At 46.1% G+C, this 17,941-nt stretch overlaps 1 pseudogene; it reads right to left on the bottom strand.

Moving 5' to 3' along the window:
- Positions 1-285: 285 nt before the first annotated feature.
- LOC118980434 (uncharacterized) lies at positions 286-15,734 on the bottom strand (annotated as a pseudogene).
- Positions 15,735-17,941: the final 2,207 nt, after the last annotated feature.

Genomic DNA, 17,941 nt, shown 5'->3' with positions numbered 1-17,941 from the left:
CTGGAATCCAGCCCTTTAGATCCCAACCTGAGTACTGTTTCCTCCCTCCCTCCCTACCTTTCTTCCTCTTCTTCTTCTTCTTCTCCTCCTCCTCCTCCTTCTTCTTCATCCTCCTTCTCTCCTCCTTCCTTCCTTTCTTCATCCCCTCCTTCCTTCCTTTCTTTCTTTCCTTCTCTTTTTCAGAAGACTTCATTTATTTGACACCTTAAGTTAGGCAAAGAAAAATATGTGCAACTGCATAGAAAGAATCACATTCTCACACTACTTGAACATACAGCAGTGGTCAAAAATAATGAATTTGGAATGAATCCCAGGATACATTGCAAGAGCAAAAACGAAAAAAAAAACCCTTGTATAGAAAAACTTTAGGCTTCTAATGTCACTAAATCCAATACTAATTATGTTTCCTTATGTTCCTCAGCTTCTTCCAACTCTTTTTTCACTCTCTAATATGTGCATAAGATCAATATATGCAGATTGCAATCTGCGCTGACTTCTGGGACCATCATCTGGGACTCTTGCAGGATGTCTGCCTGCTTTTTAATGGCATAATTTTCACCATTTGCAGCTTGTGTTTTCTTCAATCTTTTCCTCTTGTTGTTTTGCTTCCTCTTCATATACCTTCTTTTTTTCTTTTTCTTTTTCTTTTTTGCCAATTACTTCACCACACCAGTTTTGATCTTGATTTACACATGACCATGGAGGACTGGCCGTGGTCCCTCCAGCACCCAGGGCAGGGGTGGAAAGCCAGGGCAACTGTGCAGGGAAAGTGGGTACTGTTTTCAACATCAGCTCACTGTTGCCCTGAATCACAAGGTCTGGAGAGGGCTGGCTCCGTGTGCTGCCTGACACTGGGTTCATGGTGACCAGCTGCTCCATGGTTCCAGCCGGGCTCCTGCCATCTGTCTGCTCCCAGCAGGACTGCATGCCCCAAGCTACTGTGGTCGCAGCAGGGCAGAGAGATCCTCCCCAGGCAGAAACCCGTAATGACACCCAGGGGCCTGGACTTCAGATCCAGAGCTTGAGGCTATTCTCTCTCCCCTATAATTACATTGTCCTTATCATTCTTATTATCCCAGTTTGGGATGTTTTGCACAGAATTGATTTTATTTTTCTTTGAGTAATGTTGACATAAATTCCATTTACTTTCTGTTGTAAAACCTGTCCTCTTGACTAAGAATAACTGATTTGGTAAGATAAGACATTCATACGAAGATGTCACTAGAAGCAAAAAGGACCAGAAATGGTTTTTGGTTTTGATTCAATGTATTAAGAAATAACCTTTCTTTGGAAAAATAAAATAAAATAAACCCTAGCCCAGCTGAAAATTTTGCCTTTTGCTCCGGCCCAGGACCTGGCTTCCTGCCAAGTTGCACACTGGTCAGCACCTCCTCCTGAAATGCTCGCCTTCCCCACAGTCTCCTAGTAGTGATGACGTAAATTGTTTGTTTCCAAACCTCTTGCTTTTTCTCTTGTATAGCACCCCATACCATTTTGATTTTCTAGATTTCACTTTCTCATCTGTAAATCCAAGAAGCAGTGTAAATGATCATTGATCCCTTCAAGCTCGACATCTCACAGCCAGTGCCCAAAGTTAGTACTAGAATGCATATACCATTTCCCTGGGAGGGCTCTTTTTTCTTTTTTGATTTTTTATTTATTGACTTCAGAGAGAGAGGAGGGGGGGAGAGAGAGAGAGAGATCTGTTATCCCAGTTATTTGTGCATTCACTGGTTGATACTTGTATGTGCCCTGACGAGAAATTGAACTCTCAACTTCAGTGTATCAGGATGACATGCTAGCCAACTTAGATGCCCAGCCAGGGCCCTGGGGTTGGGGTGGGGGGTAAGGGGAGGGTGCTTTTGTGCTTTGTTCTGTTTTGTTTTTAATATGCGTTATCCTGCACTCATTCTCTGCTAGTTCTTTGAGCTCAATCATTTATTTTGCAACCCCTTCGCAGCCCCCCTAGACCTGTGCTCTACACTCAAGGATTTCTTGATTTTCAGAACTGATGCTCTGTGAGCCCACCTTATCTGGACTAAGTAGACCACATACTTCACTTCCCCACACCCAAAATTTGTACTTTCTGTTTTCTCTCTAAGACAGCAGCAAGCTATGGGTACTCTGTGGCCAGCCTCAAAGGGTCTCACGCCTTAAGATGAAGAAAATATTTCTTGGAACTAATGATTCTTGATTTTGAAGGTAAAAACACAAACTTTAAAATTTTGTAGGATCATAAAACAATCAGTTGTATTTCTATACACTAACAATAAAAAAATTTAATTAAGAAAATTCCATTTATAATAGCATCAAAAACAATAAAATACATAGGAACAAATATAACAAAAGAAATTCAAGACTAGTACAGTGAAAATCAAAAAACATTGTCGAAGAAAACTGAAGAACCAAATACATGAAAAGACACCCCATCTTTGTGGACTGGATAATTTGATACTGTTAACATGCCCACACTCCCCAAATTGTTTACAGGTTCAACACAATACCTACCAACACCCCAAGTGGCTTTTTCACAGAAATTGACACCAGGATATTAAAGGTCATATGGAAATGCAAGGGACCCAGAATGGCCAAAACAATCTTGAAAAAAAAAGAACAAAGTTAGGAGACTTATACTTTCTAACTTCAAAACCATGAAGCTGCAGCAATCAAGACAGTGTGGCACTAGAATCAAAATAGACACGCAGATGATGGAACAGCATGGAGAGTGTAAAAATAAACTTCAACATTTAATTTTGGCAATGGTGCCAGGACACTTCAATGGGAGAGTTGTCTTTTTACAATCGGTGCTGGGCAAGTGGACATCCACATGCAAAACGATGAAGTCAGACTTCTAGCTGACATCAAACCTTAATTCATAACGGACCATTAATTCATAATGGACCAAATACTTAAAACTAAGAACTAACACTATAAAAATTTTTGAAGAACACACAGATGTAAATCTTCATGACCTTGGATTGGGCAATGACTTCTTATATGTGACACCAAGCACACAAGCAGCCCAAGGCAAAAAATAAAGTTGGGCTTCATCGAAGTTGAAAATGTTTGTGCTTCAAAAGACACTATGAAGAAAGTAAAAAGACGAGTCATAGAATGGAAGAAAATATTTGCAAATCACATATCTGGTAAGGGTCTAGTATCCAAAATATGTAAAGAGCACTTACCAATTAGCAGTAGAGAAACAAAAACCACAATTTAAAAATTGGCAAAGAATTTGAATAGACATTTCTCATAAGAAGATATGCAAATGTTTAATAAGCACATAAAAAGATACTTAACATCAGTAATCATCGGGGAATATAACCAAACTATAATAAGATGCTGCTTTATACACACTAGGATGGCTACTGTAAAGACAGACGATAACAATAGTGAGGATGATGAGAAATTGGAACCCTCCTTCATTGCTGGTGGGAATGAAAAATAGTGCAGTTACTTTGCAAAACAATTTAGAAGTTCCTCAAAAAGTTTAATATAGAGTCACCATGTGACTAAGCAGTCCCACTCTAGATATAGATATATAAATGAAAACATTTGTTCACATAAAAACTTGTACATGAATTTTTTTAGCAGTATTATTCCTAGTAGTCAGAAAGTAGAAATGGACCAAATGTCCATCGAGTGATCAATAAACAAAATATGGTATAGCCACAAGATGAAAGATTATTTGGAAACAGACAGGGATGAAGTAGTAATTCATGCTATAATACAGGTGGACTGTGAAAACAGTATACTGAGCGAAAGCATACAGTCACACTAGGCTGCATACTACATGATTTTGTAACCTAACCTACACGTGTAGCCTAGCAGGTAACCTAGCATAGACTAACCTTTGTTTAGAGTTTATAACTTTGCCTGGATTTACCTATAACTTCACTTAGCTCACTCTAAAATTGATAAGGTTTGCCATCGTGTAATTTGTTGAAATTTGTAGGTCTGATTATTCAGACCTACACAGTCCCTAATGATGACCGCTAGACTTGTTTCTCAGGAATAAGCTCAAGATGTTTTGCTGGACTGGGGAGGCGGGGGAGCGGACTGGGTGGGGGTGAACCAGTGGAAACCACCGGGGACTGGCTGGAGAAGCCTGAAAGACTTTCCAGTGACCTCCTCGTGACCTTCCTCATTATATCCTCACTATATTGCTAAAATCTTCAACATGCAATGTATCTATAGCCCTGTTTCCTGACTTGCATGTGCTGAAATGTTTCCACCTATAAATGCAATGACAAAGTCTACTTTGATGTTTATGCATGATTTCCCCTGATAAAGGTGGTTCAGATGCTGTGTTTGGGCACTCACTGCTCTGGGAACAATGCCCGGTGCGTCCGCAAGTGCCCACCGGCAATAAGCTTCCTTCTCATGAGTCGTCTCAGGGTTGTCTTTCAGCTGGCAACCTCTCAGATTTCAGACCTGGTTTGGCCCGGTGACAATTCTGTTTCTATGAAATGTCCCTAATAGGCAAATCCATAGAAACAGAAAATAGAAGAATGCTCGCTTGGGGGAGTGCGGAATGGGGGTGCCTGTTAATAGGTACAGGTTTTTTTTGGTGGGAGGTGGTGATGGAAATTATTCTGGAATTGAATAGTAATAGGAATTGTACAATTCTATGAAAATACTAAAAACCACTGAGTTTTACACTTTCAAGTGGCAAATATTATGGTATAAAAATTATAGCTCAATACAGCTACATAAAATAATGTTGTGGGATCAAAAAAATTTTTTTTAAGATTTTTATTTATTTATCTTGAGAGGGGAAGGGAAGGAGAGAGGGAGAGAAACATCAAGTATGGTTGCCTCTCATGTGTCCCCTGCCGGGAACTGGCCTACAACCCAGGCATGTGCCCTGACTAGGAATTGAACATCAATCCTTTGGTTCACAGGCTCATGCTCAATCCACTGAGCTACACCAGCCAGGGCAGACCATAGAAATTTAATAGGAAAATCAGAGAGGTGAACTAGAATCCTAAGCTAGCTCTCTCCCTCTTAGTGCCCAGAGGCTCTCCACTCACTCTGTGGTGACAGTCACCCCCACAGAACTCGAAGTCTGTGCAGATCCTGGAAGGTCATCTCTCCCCTTAGTCAGTGACTCATTGACCCCTCCCTAACATTCCCACTGGGTCACCATCTAGCCTGCACTCCACAAGCTACTTTTTCTCCTCTACGAGCATGGGTTGAATATTACTATGTGCTCAGTCCTGGGCTAAGCTTCAAGACTACAGTTTACATCGCTGTCTCTTTAATGTAATAAACATTTATTTGAATATTTGTAATGTGTAAAATATTTGACTGGTTTCTATTCATTTTTGTTTAATTTATACTTCTTTTAGTCTGGATTTTCCCAGAATGCTCCCAAACTCAAGTGGAAATAATTTGTTTGGGAAATACGGGTAACACTTGCAAACAAACAGGAAAGAGATCCAGGGAAAAAAAGGTTTAAGAAGTCAGCTACCACAGCAAGCAACTGAAGCTTAACCTTTAGGGGCACTCTGGGAAAAAGTGTAAAACATATGGCTGAAAAGCATTCCTTCCACCCGACGGCCAGGAAGCTGGGATAATTACACACCAATTTCTGCATCCCTGGTTGACCTGCTCACACTGGGAATGTCTGTTTCTTAGCACCTCTGGCTGTGGAAGAAAGCACAGACTTTGCAGCCTTCCCAGATCTGCACTGGGAGAGGGGAGAACCCTCAAGCACATGCATAGATTCTGGGAACTGGGAACTGGCAGGACCTCAGGTCCAAGAGACATGGGTGGGAGACTGACGGCATCAGCTCCAATGCCTTCCTCCTCCACACACTGGAGATGGTGGACAAGAAGAATACACAAAATGCAGCACGATGTCATAAATTAAGTAAAAGTGAAAGTACCGTGTTTTTGGACTATAAGACGCACCCCCCCACACACACACAAATTTGGGAGGAACAATGGTTGTTAGTGCTGCTGTTGAGTTCTGTTTACATTCACATTGGTGAACTATCATGTTGTTTATGTTATTAAACATTTTACCACGTTTTTTGCTTCAAAATTTTTTTCCCTATTTTCCTCCTCTAAAACCTACGTGAGTCTTACGGCTCAAAAAATACAGTAAGTATCTTTGGTACAACAATGAATACTCCTCTAATAGACCCAGAAAACAGACGCTGTTCCTTGGTCAAACACTGACTTTCCAAAAACAGCGCCTAAACTGCCTTTCGAAAAGGCAAGACCGAGGTGCCTGCTCATCCTGATAAGTGAGATCCCGCACTGACAGCATCTCAAAGGTGAGAGGTTTGGGGGTGTTGAGGTCTGGTTTAAAGCAAGTCTTTCTGTGCAGGAGCCTGATTGGAACTGAGTGAGGATCACAATATAGTAGAGACTGGGGAACACAAAAAGGTAAGGAATTCAGAGTCTTGGAAAGTAAATATTTGTTTGGTGTTAATTATTGAACAGTTGAACCATCGTGTTTGTTTAAATGGCTTTGAAGGGAACCTTCCAAGATGAGCAGCGTCATTTGCAAATTTAATCTTCCTGAGCAAGTGGCGTTAATGTTGCAGTAAACTGAGTGAGTGGAAATGGTTTTTGTTCACACCTTCAGCATAATTTTACTAATTTAGTAAAAGCCGTATTCTAGGAAGCCAATGACACGCAGTCCAGTGACCGGTAAACTCTGCAGCACAGGGAAACAGCATGCACGCTTTCCATCTTCGAGAAGGAGCGAGGTTAGAGGGGCACATCTCGGAGCACAGGGCTGTGATAGCTTCTGAGGCTGTCAGCAGGTCATGGCACCCTGGAGCCCCAGCGCGGGACCGGCAGGCCGAGAGCGGAGGTCTCCGTGGTGATGTTCTGTAAATGGCTCCTCTGTGGGAAGCCTGCCCTGGAGTGTGTCCTTCCCTGCCTGGCTGCCAGGTTGGACAGCATCTCTCACTGAGGCCAGAAAGGAAGTCAGCAAGTCTGGCCTCCCACGGCCCCTGGCTCATCACAGCGCTGTGGCTGCTGTCCTGTTCTCTGCTGAGGGCGACGCTCCTTCGCGGTGCCTGAGGGAGGCTGGAGCTCAGGGCAGGATGCTCTGCCACCCTTGCCAGGTAAAATCACCAAAACCACAGTGGATTCTCCACCACGTCTCCTTTTCAGGACACAGCACTGCGCAGCCTCCACTGTGCTTGCTCCGCCTCACCTCATTAGCCTCTACAGCGCCCCCAGCAGGCAGGCAGTGTTATGGATGGAAGAAGAAATGGAGGGCTCAGGGGCAAGTCAGCATAAGAGCTGGGGTTGGCAACCAGGTCTTCAGAAGTATTCCAAAGCTCTGTCTGGGCTAAAAACATTCTAGTCGCCACACCCTTAAAGTAACTGACAAAATCATTGTGTAAGGTTACAGCTTCCCACCTAAACAGGAGAAACTGCACCTTCCACTTGGAAGCATGGTTGTATTTGGTGGCTATCTGCATGTCCTTGCTATTCAAACATTTAAAAATATAGGAGCTTATTTTTCATTATGATAGTAATAATGTTCCCTATAGAGAGTGTGCGTAGAGAGTGGATTTGTGGAGATTTGTGCTCCAGAAAAAAAGCTATCGGGTCAGTCTTGGGGGAAGGTGACCTCATCCCAGAGGCATGAGAGAGCTCCTGGCACTCTCTATGTCCAAGGTCCCGGTGGTCATGTGTCTCTAAGGGAGGAATGGGCCCTTTTCACTCTCCAGGAGAGTAAATACGGCCTTGTGTTGCTGGTTTGTCGGGTCATCGTGTCCTTTCCAACAAGCTGTTAAGCCTGGTTGTGTAAGCAAAGAAGAGAATGAGAGCTTTTGTGTATGAGCCCTGGGGTGTGGGGGTGCAGTGCCGCAGAAAGCAGGGGGCCTCTGTGGATGGCTCAGTTGCCAGGAGTCCATCGCTCATGGTGGTCTGAACATGGGTTTGTTGTCCTCAAAGCACCCCATGTCAGGACTGGGGAGAGAGTCCTAGGGGAAACATTCCAATGTCCAGGGCCTATGCTGGACCATGGCCAACCTAACCTGCTGAGGCCCACTAGCGAGGATGGAAAGGCCCCGCAAACCCAGAGTGCCTCATCGATTGGTCAAGGGTGAGAAAGAAAACCTTCACAGAAGCCTTGCTCTTCATTTTCTCCTCAACACCCCAGGACACCAGTAGGACACCCAAGGACACCCTAGGACTGGGTTCCCAAAAAACCCAGGGGGGCACAGCTTACATTTCCATATCAGGAAACCAGACAAGAACTGTCAGTGCGCCCTGAGCCAGGAGAGAGGGGGACTGGCACCAGTGATGCAACATCCAGAGGAGTTGCATGAATCCTGCATGCTTCCCCATCCCAGCAAAGGCAGGTAACAGGGTCCAGGCTGTCTCCACGGAGCCCTTCCCCCTGCCGTCCTCCTTGCAGATCAGGAGGGGTAGGCTCCAGCTCTCCCTCCAAAACAGGCTGTGACACCTGTGCAGGTGCAGGTGCAGCTTTTAGGCAGAAGATTACACCCCTGGAGAAAGGTGAGCCTCAACACTCAGGAGCACTAGTGACAGGGCACTTCACCACATTCTCTGTTCCCTCAGTCAGCAGCATCTTGAACACCTGACACTGGTGAAGGCCACCTAGGACCTTGAAATTCGAGTACTTGCAGCAGAAGATGCTTAACAATGGACAGGCCAAGTTCTGGCACCAGCAGAGCCGTGAGCACCACGGAGCGGCAGCTGGGGCATTGGGGCGGGGGGGGGGCAGGTCAGAGCCCCTTACTTCTGGGGGTGAGTACAGGACACATGCCCTTTCAGTCACTTCTGGTTGGAGGCCTAAGTGAGGCTGAATGGCTTTTGTGTGGCCCTCTAGACATGACGAATGTCTGGCAGTCTCTTGGCTACTGCCTCTCAGAGTTCACAGTGAGCCTGTCTTCCTACACCCCTCTGGGGTGAGGTGATGGAAGGTGACGGAATCTTGGCTCTGTATTGTGAGGGTCACATGCAATTTTGTTTAACTGCATTGAATTCACTAACATACAAGCATGTGTGATAGAAGAATAATGGCCCCCCAAAGTTGCCTCTGTCCTAATCCCCAAGACCCGTGACTATGTTAGGTTGCATGGCAAAGGGAATCAAGATTACAGGGGAAATTAAGGTTGCTAACCAAGTGACTTTAAGGCTGGGAGAGTATCCCAGGTTATTCAGTGAGCCTCATGCAATAGTAAGAGTCCTTAAAGGTGAAAGAGGGATGCAAGAGAGCAGGCTGCAGTGATGTGATGTGAGGACTCCACGCAACCCTGCTGACCCCTTGATTTTAGTCCAGAGGGGCCATGTTGCTCTTCTAACCTACAGAATAGAGCTGTGTGGTATGAAGCCACTAAGCCTGCGGTAACTTGTTACAGCAACCGTAGGAAACTAACACACTATGTATTAGCCAATCTTTGGAAAAGACCTCTCCACGATTAAAGAATGTCTCAGGGATTTCAGATCTCTGCTTCAAGCAAGGCAACCACTCTGACTCCGTTTTATAGGTTTCTCTAGATCTTATTTCAAGAGGAAAATATTTTCTTTAAAGTTCTCAGTACACGTGGATGCAAAAACAGTTTGAAGAGTCTCAGCTGAGTGGAGAACAAGTATCACAAAGTACTAGTTCCCCCAGTGACCTCCTTTGCCCATCCTCTGATGCTGCCTCAAGGAAATTTTCTACCTCACTGGTCACATTCAATAACCAGTCCAGTCCAGACCAAAACTCTAATCTCAGATCCCGTTTCAGTCTTATCTTCCCTTTCTCGCTGGCAAAGTTAGGCTTCAGGAGGACAGGTGTGTGAGCTGCCCTTTCTTTCTTCATCTTCCCTTTCACAGGTCAAGTTGCTCTAGTTTAGAGGGAGGCAGAGAAGATGAGGGAGGACTTCCAGTCAAGATGGAGGCATAGGTGGAAATGCTGCACCTCCTCACACAACCAAACTTAAGGACAACAAAGATTTAAAAACAAAAACACAACCAGAACAGACAGAAAATTGAACTGAACTAAAGTCCAACAACAATGAACCATTCATCCAGACTGGTAAGAAGGGCGGAGTTGGCAGCCAGCAGAGCGGGATCCTGGCAGGAAGAGGCGGTAGTTGGCGACCTGGGTGCGGGGAATAAATGAGCAAACCCAGTGAGGCATGCAAGGCAATTGGCTGACTGTGGACACACACTCACATGCAGATAAACCAGGCAAAAATGGGCAGTGAGACAGACCGTACAACCCAGGGCCCCAGAGATGAGAAACAAAGCCTAAACGCACTGATTGAAAAAACTTTCAGGGGTCGAGGTGCCAGAAGAGGCTCCCAGCCTCACAGGAGAGTTTGTGGGAGAGACCCACAGGGTCATAGAACATACACAAGCCCACTCACCCAAGAATCGGCACCAGAAGGGCCCAATTTGCTTGTGGGAAGCAGCAGAGGGGACTGAAATCTGAGAAAGAGTGAAACAAGTGCCATTGCTCCCTCTCTGACCCCACCCCCACATATAGCATTGCAACCCTGCAAGTGGGCAGGCCCTACCTGGTGAACACCTAAGACTCCGCCCCTCGTACATAACAGGTGCAAACAGACCAAAACATTATGGCTCAAACAGAACAGATCAAAGCCCCAGAGCCAATCTAAGTGACCAAGAGATAGCCAACTTATCGTATGCACAGTTCGAAACACTGGTGATCAGTGTTTGCTCACAGAACTGATGATCACTGATGCTCACCAAACTGGTTGATTTTGGTTGCAAATGAGATGAAAAAAATGAAGGCTACACTAAGTGAAATGAAGGAAAATGCACAGGGAACCAATAGTGACAGAATGAAAACTGGGACTCAAATCAATGGAGTGGACCAGAAGGAAGAAGAAACAACCAAACAGAAAAGAATGAAGAAACAAGAATTTTAAAAAATGAAGAGAGGCCTAGGAACCTCCAGGACATCTTTAAACATTCCAACATCCGAATTATAGGGGTACCAGAAGCAGAAGAAGAAAAGCAACAAGTGGAAAACTTATTTGAACAAATAATGAAGGAGAACTTCCCCAATCTGGCAAAGGAAATAGACTTTCAGGAAGTCCAGGAAGCTCAGAGAGTCCCAAAGAAGTTGGACCCAAGAAGGAACACACCAAGGCACATCATAATTACATTAACCAAGATTAAAATGAAAGAGAAAATTCTAGAAGTAGTAAGAGGTAAGGGGACAGTCACCTACAAAGGAGTTCCCATCAGACTGTCAGCTGATTTCTCAAAAGAGACCTTACAGGCAAGAAGGGGCTGGAAAGAAGTATTCCAAGTCATGAAAGGCAAGGACCTACATCCAAGATTGCTTTTATTTAGAATGGAAGGGCAGATAAAGTGCTTCCCAGATGAGATCAAGTTCAAGGAGTTCATCATCACCAAGCCCTTATTTTATGAAATATTAAAGGGACTTATCTAAGAAAAAGAAGATAAAAAATGTGAACTGTGAAAGGACAGCAAACTCACAGTTATTAACAACCACACCTAAAACAAAAGCAAACTAAGCAGACAACTAGATTAGGAGTGCAGTCACAGAAATGGAGACCACATGGAGGGTTAGCAACAGGGGATTGGAAGGAGGAGAAGGGGGAGAAGGTACAGAGAATAAGTAGCATAGATGGTGGGGAGAAAATAGACAGGGGGAGGGCAAGAATAGTGTGGGAAATGTGGAAGCTAAAGAACTTAAGACACATGGACATGAACTAAAGGGGGGGAATGGTGGGTGGAAGAGAGTGTGCGGGCTGGAGGGGAATGACGGGGGAAATGGGACAACTATAATGCCATAATCAATAAAATATATTAAAAGAAAAAAGAAATTAAAGAAAGTTATTTCTAGATCAAAGCAAAAAATAAAATAAAATAAATAACACCAAGTACATAGCAAGCCCTAACAAAATATCAGTTATTGTCTAATGAAATAGAGCTCTCTGTATTGACCTTTAAAAAAATTGTCCTAGAACTAAATAACTTAATCCAATTTTTGTAAAATATATGTATAAATATATATTCATATGAATACATTGGAAAGTTTAGGGAAAATGTACACCAAATTGTTACGGGTAGGGAATGTGATTACAGGAATCAGAAAGCTTTCACTAAAAAAAAAAAAAAGAAGAAGAAGAAGAAGAGGAATAAGGGGTCTGGGGCCTCTGATACGACTGGTCACCCACTTGTGCTGGGGAGGCACCACTCGTCTTGTCCTGTCTCGGCTGGGATCCATGTGATACTGGAAACTTCAGCTGGAGTGCTGGTCTCAGCATAAGTGGGGGACGAGGTTTTCCAGGCCACGTCCAGGCACACCCCTGTCCTGAGGCCCCCAAAGGACAGCCACATCTCCTTTTGGCCAGCATTGGTCTGTGCCTTTGACCTCCTCTCTGGGTGGGTATTGCCTCACTCAGTTGACTGGTTTATTGCCAAGCAAGTAGGGGGCAGCCCTCTCACCCCTGTACCCAGGCTGTCCCCACAGGCCTCTGACCTCAAAAATCTCCGAGTTTGGGCCTCAAAGTTCATGGGTGCCTCCAAACTCCAGGCACACAGGTCAGGCTCCCCAGGAGCTTTCCAGTCTTACCACATCAGCTCCTCTCAGATGTCCCCTCAGTCTCAGAACATTCAGCTCCCACCTGCTTCGTGGAGGGAGTAACCTCTCTCCATGAACTTAGCACTGAAGAAACCCATCCTCTTCCTCCTCCTCCTCCCTGAGGCCTCTGCATATGTTGCAGAGGGGAGCTGGGGTTGGGGTTGTGGGGAGCCAGCAGGGCCAGCTCTGAAGCCTCTTACAAGCCTGGAGCAAGCAGTCTGGCCCTTCTTTCTGCAGAATGAGCGTTCCTAACACCCTGTCGAAGGCAGCACAGACCTCCCATTCCTCTTCAACTTCCCCCCAGCCACTTTCCAGAAAGTCCATATTTTGGTGATGCCTTTTCCAGGAATCTTCATGGTCAGTTTTAACAACTGACCATACTTTGACCATACCTTTATACCATATCTTTACCAGTTATGGTATGTATTTACCATAACTGGTAAGACAGAAGATTTGAAATTAGGTTTTCTGTGAGCGAGGTCCACAAGGATTGAAGTTCAAGAGTGCAAAGATGGAAAGAGCCCAGCCTCATAAAAATAGAAATAGAAAGGAACTGGGGCCTCAACAGTTAGCTGGGTAGACAAGGCCGCATCAACAGTAATGTGTGCCCGCTCGTACTGCCTCTCATCGCCCATGCAGGACTTTGTCCCAGTGCCCAGCTCCCGGTCCCAGGTGTCTCTGTGTCCCCAGAGGGTCCCTCCACCTGTGGGAGACCCCTGGACACCCTAGTTACTGTGCAGGGTGCTGCTATCTGATGCAGAGCCTCGTATTGTCTGCAGAAGAGGGTGCTTCCTTCCCCTCCTTGCGCATTGTTTATTTTATTTTATTTTATTTTATTTTATTTTATTTTATTTTATTTATTTCTTTTTAGAGAGAGGAAGGGAGGCAGAGAGGGAAAGAAACATCAATGTGTGGTTGTCTCTGGAGCACCCCCTACTGGGGACCTGGCCTGCAACCCAGGCATATGCCCTGAATGGGAATTGAACTAGCAACCCTTTGGTTCACAGGCCGGTACTCAATCCACTGAGCCACACCAGCCTGGACCTTGTGCATTGTTAAAGGGTCCCAAAGTCATGCCCCTCATACCCTCACATCTTATGGATGTTCTGGGTTTCATTTGTTTAATAAATGCTTGGCACGTACACTGTTCTAAGTGGTTTACAAACATCCTCATAGGACCTCAAAGCCCTGTGAGCTGGGAATCACGTGTCATTACTGCTAATGAGGGAGCCCGGCACTGAAGTTAGGCAGCTTGCCCAAAGGCAGTCAGTGAGGGAGGGACAAAGCAGGCCTCTTAAAAATATGTGCTATTTTATACACATATTTTACTAGCACTCCTTCTGCTCCCTGTGTCCAAGGGGCCAGAATGAGGACAGACTCACCTGGGCTAAAGTCAGAATCCTGCCCAGCCTTCAGTAGCCAACACTTTCCTCCCAGCTTGGCCCACTACACCTGTCTCCCTCCCTGAACCAAGATGTGCCCTAGAAGGTTCCTACATCCCTTACAGACAAACCACTGTCAGGCAGCGCATGCAGCAGCAGAGGCCCGAACTCCCAGCAGAGGAGGAAAGAGCTGGGGCTCTGGCTGAGACGGGTGAGGTCCCCAGGTCTGGTACAGAACTGGGGGTCTAGCTCTGATTGCTTTCTTCTCAGGCAGAATCTTTGGAGCGTGACTATTTCTTCTGGCCCCCTGCTGCTGCTTCTCCACTCAAGAGGTTGAGACATTGCCCTGAAAACAGAAAGGCAAGACAAAGCTCACAGGCCCAGTAGTCCAGGGCTGGAAATAACTGTGTGGTCACTGAGCTGAAGGAGATCATTACTGCCGGGATATCTGCTCAGGGAGCATGCCCAACCACAGAGAGCACTCTCAGTCAAGATGGGAATTTTCATTTTCCCATTGCCCTCCTCTCGCCCGATTGGAAAATTCAGACGTGGTGCAATAGAAAACCGAGAGTTGAAAGACTCCTCGGGAGCTTCAATCTACTCTCCATGTGAGGATAAAAGGGAGCTTACACCCGAGTGTTCTCTTCCTTGCACTCAGAACTTGTGGGCATGGGGTGGGAGAGGTGGCTGCTGGTTCATCCCAGGCTGTGGTGAGTGGTGTCACAGACTCTGCCAGCAGGAGAGTGGCTGACCAAGTGCCCAACTATTTAGGCCAGCAAATGCTCAGGGCTCAGGCAGCCTCCCTCCCCAACTCTCCCTTCCTGCCAGTTTCGGCTGATGTCCTCCAGTGCTAATGAACAGCTCATAAGTATAACAAACTCCTTGGCGCCTAGAAGCCAGGCAGAGGAGCTTTAAACATGAATTTGGACCAAGTCTAGACCCCAGTGCCATTGTAGGATTTGTTGATTGTCCAGTCTGGGTATCATGAGGTGGCAGGGAGACTTGCCTCTGTTCCCGGAAAGCTGGCTCATTGCAGCCAAATGGGGCCTCCCACAGACCTGTTTCTAGGTCACAGAAACTTCCATCTGACAGACAAGCTTGAACATTGAAACCCTCCCTGATACCCAGAGGTGGAGCAGTTTCCCTAACACCCAAGGTGGGCCCCTGGTCACAGAGAACATTTCTATATAAGGATGAACAGCAGGGATCACACAGGGGTTCCCACCCAGCAGCCCCTGACACCTGCTGAAGTATGTAAGCTGGCGTAAGAATTGTACAGGCGATACTCAGAGCTGTACTCAGGCCCTCGGTGGGCTGAGGAAACTTCATTACATGTGTGTAAGGTCAATTCATACCTATTCTCCTAAGCATGTACATATTTTCATAAGGTAATTTCTCTCAAGAGAGAGCTGTATGAAACAACACCTCTGAACCTACCACCCCTTCCATACGTGGGAAGCAGAGAAACTGACCGTAATGCCCATGGGGTTGCGTTCCTCTTCCCTGGGTTGGGCCTTAATTTTGCCATTCCCACAAGGCCTGCTGCTTCCCTGCTTGTCCTTGGGAGGTTTACCTCCTCCCTCGTGTTGCTCCTTCAGGTCTAGGCCTGGGCGTACCAGGTAGGTGTTGTGACGCCCACATTCACTCACGTCCACCCTCCCACAGGCCTGTGCATTCTGCAACTCTGCCAGAGGGACTTCTCGGGGTGTCTCTGTCCTCAGGAAAATGCTTTGCCAGCAGTCAGGACAGACTTGCCAGGAGTTAACATGCTCTACTGAAGACATAGAAAATTGCAGACACATCCCCCAGTATCCTGGGCCCGCAGGTCGAGGGATGAGGCCAGGCAAGCTCTATATCATCTCCCGGACATCCCCCAGTGGAAAGGCAAGCACACAGTAACCTGCTCTTTCAACACACTTTGTAGTTACTTCCTTCCTTTATAAGTCCATTAAACCAGTGGGTAGGAAGTGTTAGAAAGAAACCATCTCCTTTAGGATTCCATCAGGCTCAAATCCCAGAGAAAAGCAGCGCCTGTTGAATATCTGTTGTGAGCAGTGGGCTCTTATAACCACCTTTGGGTTCATTATCATGTCAGTCTCAGCAACCACCAGGTCAAATGCCCCTTGAGGCCACCGAGGACACAAAATGTGGACATTCATCTTTTTTTCATGTTTCCTGGCACAGGTGTGGCACTTAGTAGGTTCTCAAAAATGCCAAACTAAGTGGAGCTCACTCCAGGGAAACTCAGATGAAAGGGGCTCTTCGAAGACTTTCGGGGCAGGAGAGAAGGGCTCTTTGACGTCTGTGCCTCCGAAGCTGTGACAGAGCAATCATTTGGGCCCCAAAACATTCCATTTTTCTGTGGCACTGGAGGAGTCAGCTTTCACTGGATGTGATGAGCCAGCTCAGGGCTCAAAGGACTGTGAGGTGGTCTTCAGAGGCAAGTAGGCTGGAGCTGGGCCTGCTCTCCCAGGGAGAAAGCCAAACCCTAATTATTGCCCTGTCCCCAGAACCGTGACCAGGATGTCCAGGGCTTCTTTGCACTTGGTTTCTGCAAGGCTCAGCCTGAACTTTGCTCCCACAATGTAATAATATTTGGCCATAGCATTTATTTATTGTGTGTAGTTGGAGGGCAGGATACAAGAAGGATGCTGAAGAATCCTGGTTAGATCTGAGTTTGGGAACAAGCTCGAGTAGTCTGTTTCATGTAACTCCACTGAAAAGTCCCCAAATAAGTTAAAGAAAGGGGAAAAAATAGTAGGAAAAAAGCAGTTGGCACTTGAAACGAAGATTAGATCACCAAGTCATATTTGTCACCCACAGGTCCCAGACTGCTGGTTTCCAGGGCATCCCAGTTATCCCCTGGGCTGTCAGTGTCTGTCTATACTGCCCGATTAGTAAGCCTGGGCTACGGCCTGGGAGGAACTGATGAACAGGAGTGTCTGGGCTTTGCACTTCCTTGGCCTGAGTCACAAGCTCACCTCTCCTCCCCAGGGCATGCAGTCCTGGCTGTGGCATCACTGGGACCTAGCCAGCCTTCAGATTCTCTGGCTGCAGAGCGGCCTGGCCAGCTCACACAGGTAGCGCCCTTTATTCTTGGAAAAGAAAGCTCCAAAGTGAAAGGGGAGGCAGAGGGAGGCTAAACACGAGCATTTTTCCAGGTCCCTGTGCCTGGGAGTGAAGATGGCTGGGAAATGCCTCTGATGGTTTTAAATGACACAGATGATATACTCCAGGCAGGACCCCGACCCCACTGGACTGGGTCCTTCTCTTTTGATTCTTGCCTCTCCCCAGACCCAACCCTCAGCAGCGTAACTTTTACACATTGATGTTTGCAATGGAGCCTAGACGAATGCTTTCCTCCCACGAAAGCAAAGTAGGATCTTACGGATTCATCATCAAAATTTAAAAATTAAATAAACAAAAAAACCCCAAAGAGATAGATTGATACACACAGACACGCACACACACACACATTTTCTCTGGTGCCAGGACCAAGGCAATACCACTGTCCAGAGCTTCACGTCCCACACTTGAGGACAGGCTCAGCTCCAAGCTTTGTTATCCTTAATGATACCACACAGCTCTTAATCCATACATGAGGCTCCTGACCCCTGAACTTAACATTGACTCTCCAGTACCGCAGGTAAAGATGCTCAAAAAAATGGGTGTAATGATGCCTAAGCTATTGGTTCTGGGCAGCTTGGGACAAACAGATGCCCACACACCTGCACACTAGGCTTGCCCAGGCTCCATCTTAAGAACTGCTCTTGAGCCCGATTGCATCAGAGCTGCACAGAGAGTTTACTACTTATAAGGGGTATTTCAATGCTCACAGCACCACAGGCATGTGGCTCCCCAATCCTGAGCAATCAACCACAGAACACTTATTAAGCCTGGACCGTGAATGGGACTGTTAGGATGCAAAATGTGTAAACTATTAGGCTCACCATGCATTTGCTCCCTTGCTGGGGAACCATCACATGCACAG

The sequence above is a fragment of the Sturnira hondurensis genome, unplaced genomic scaffold (assembly GCF_014824575.4).
Source record: "Sturnira hondurensis isolate 20B ecotype Veracruz unplaced genomic scaffold, ASM1482457v3 Scaffold0022910, whole genome shotgun sequence".
Taxonomy (NCBI): Eukaryota; Metazoa; Chordata; class Mammalia; order Chiroptera; family Phyllostomidae; genus Sturnira; species Sturnira hondurensis.
The sequence above is the reverse complement of the archived record's forward strand: the minus strand, read 5'-3'. Positions and strand labels throughout refer to the sequence as shown.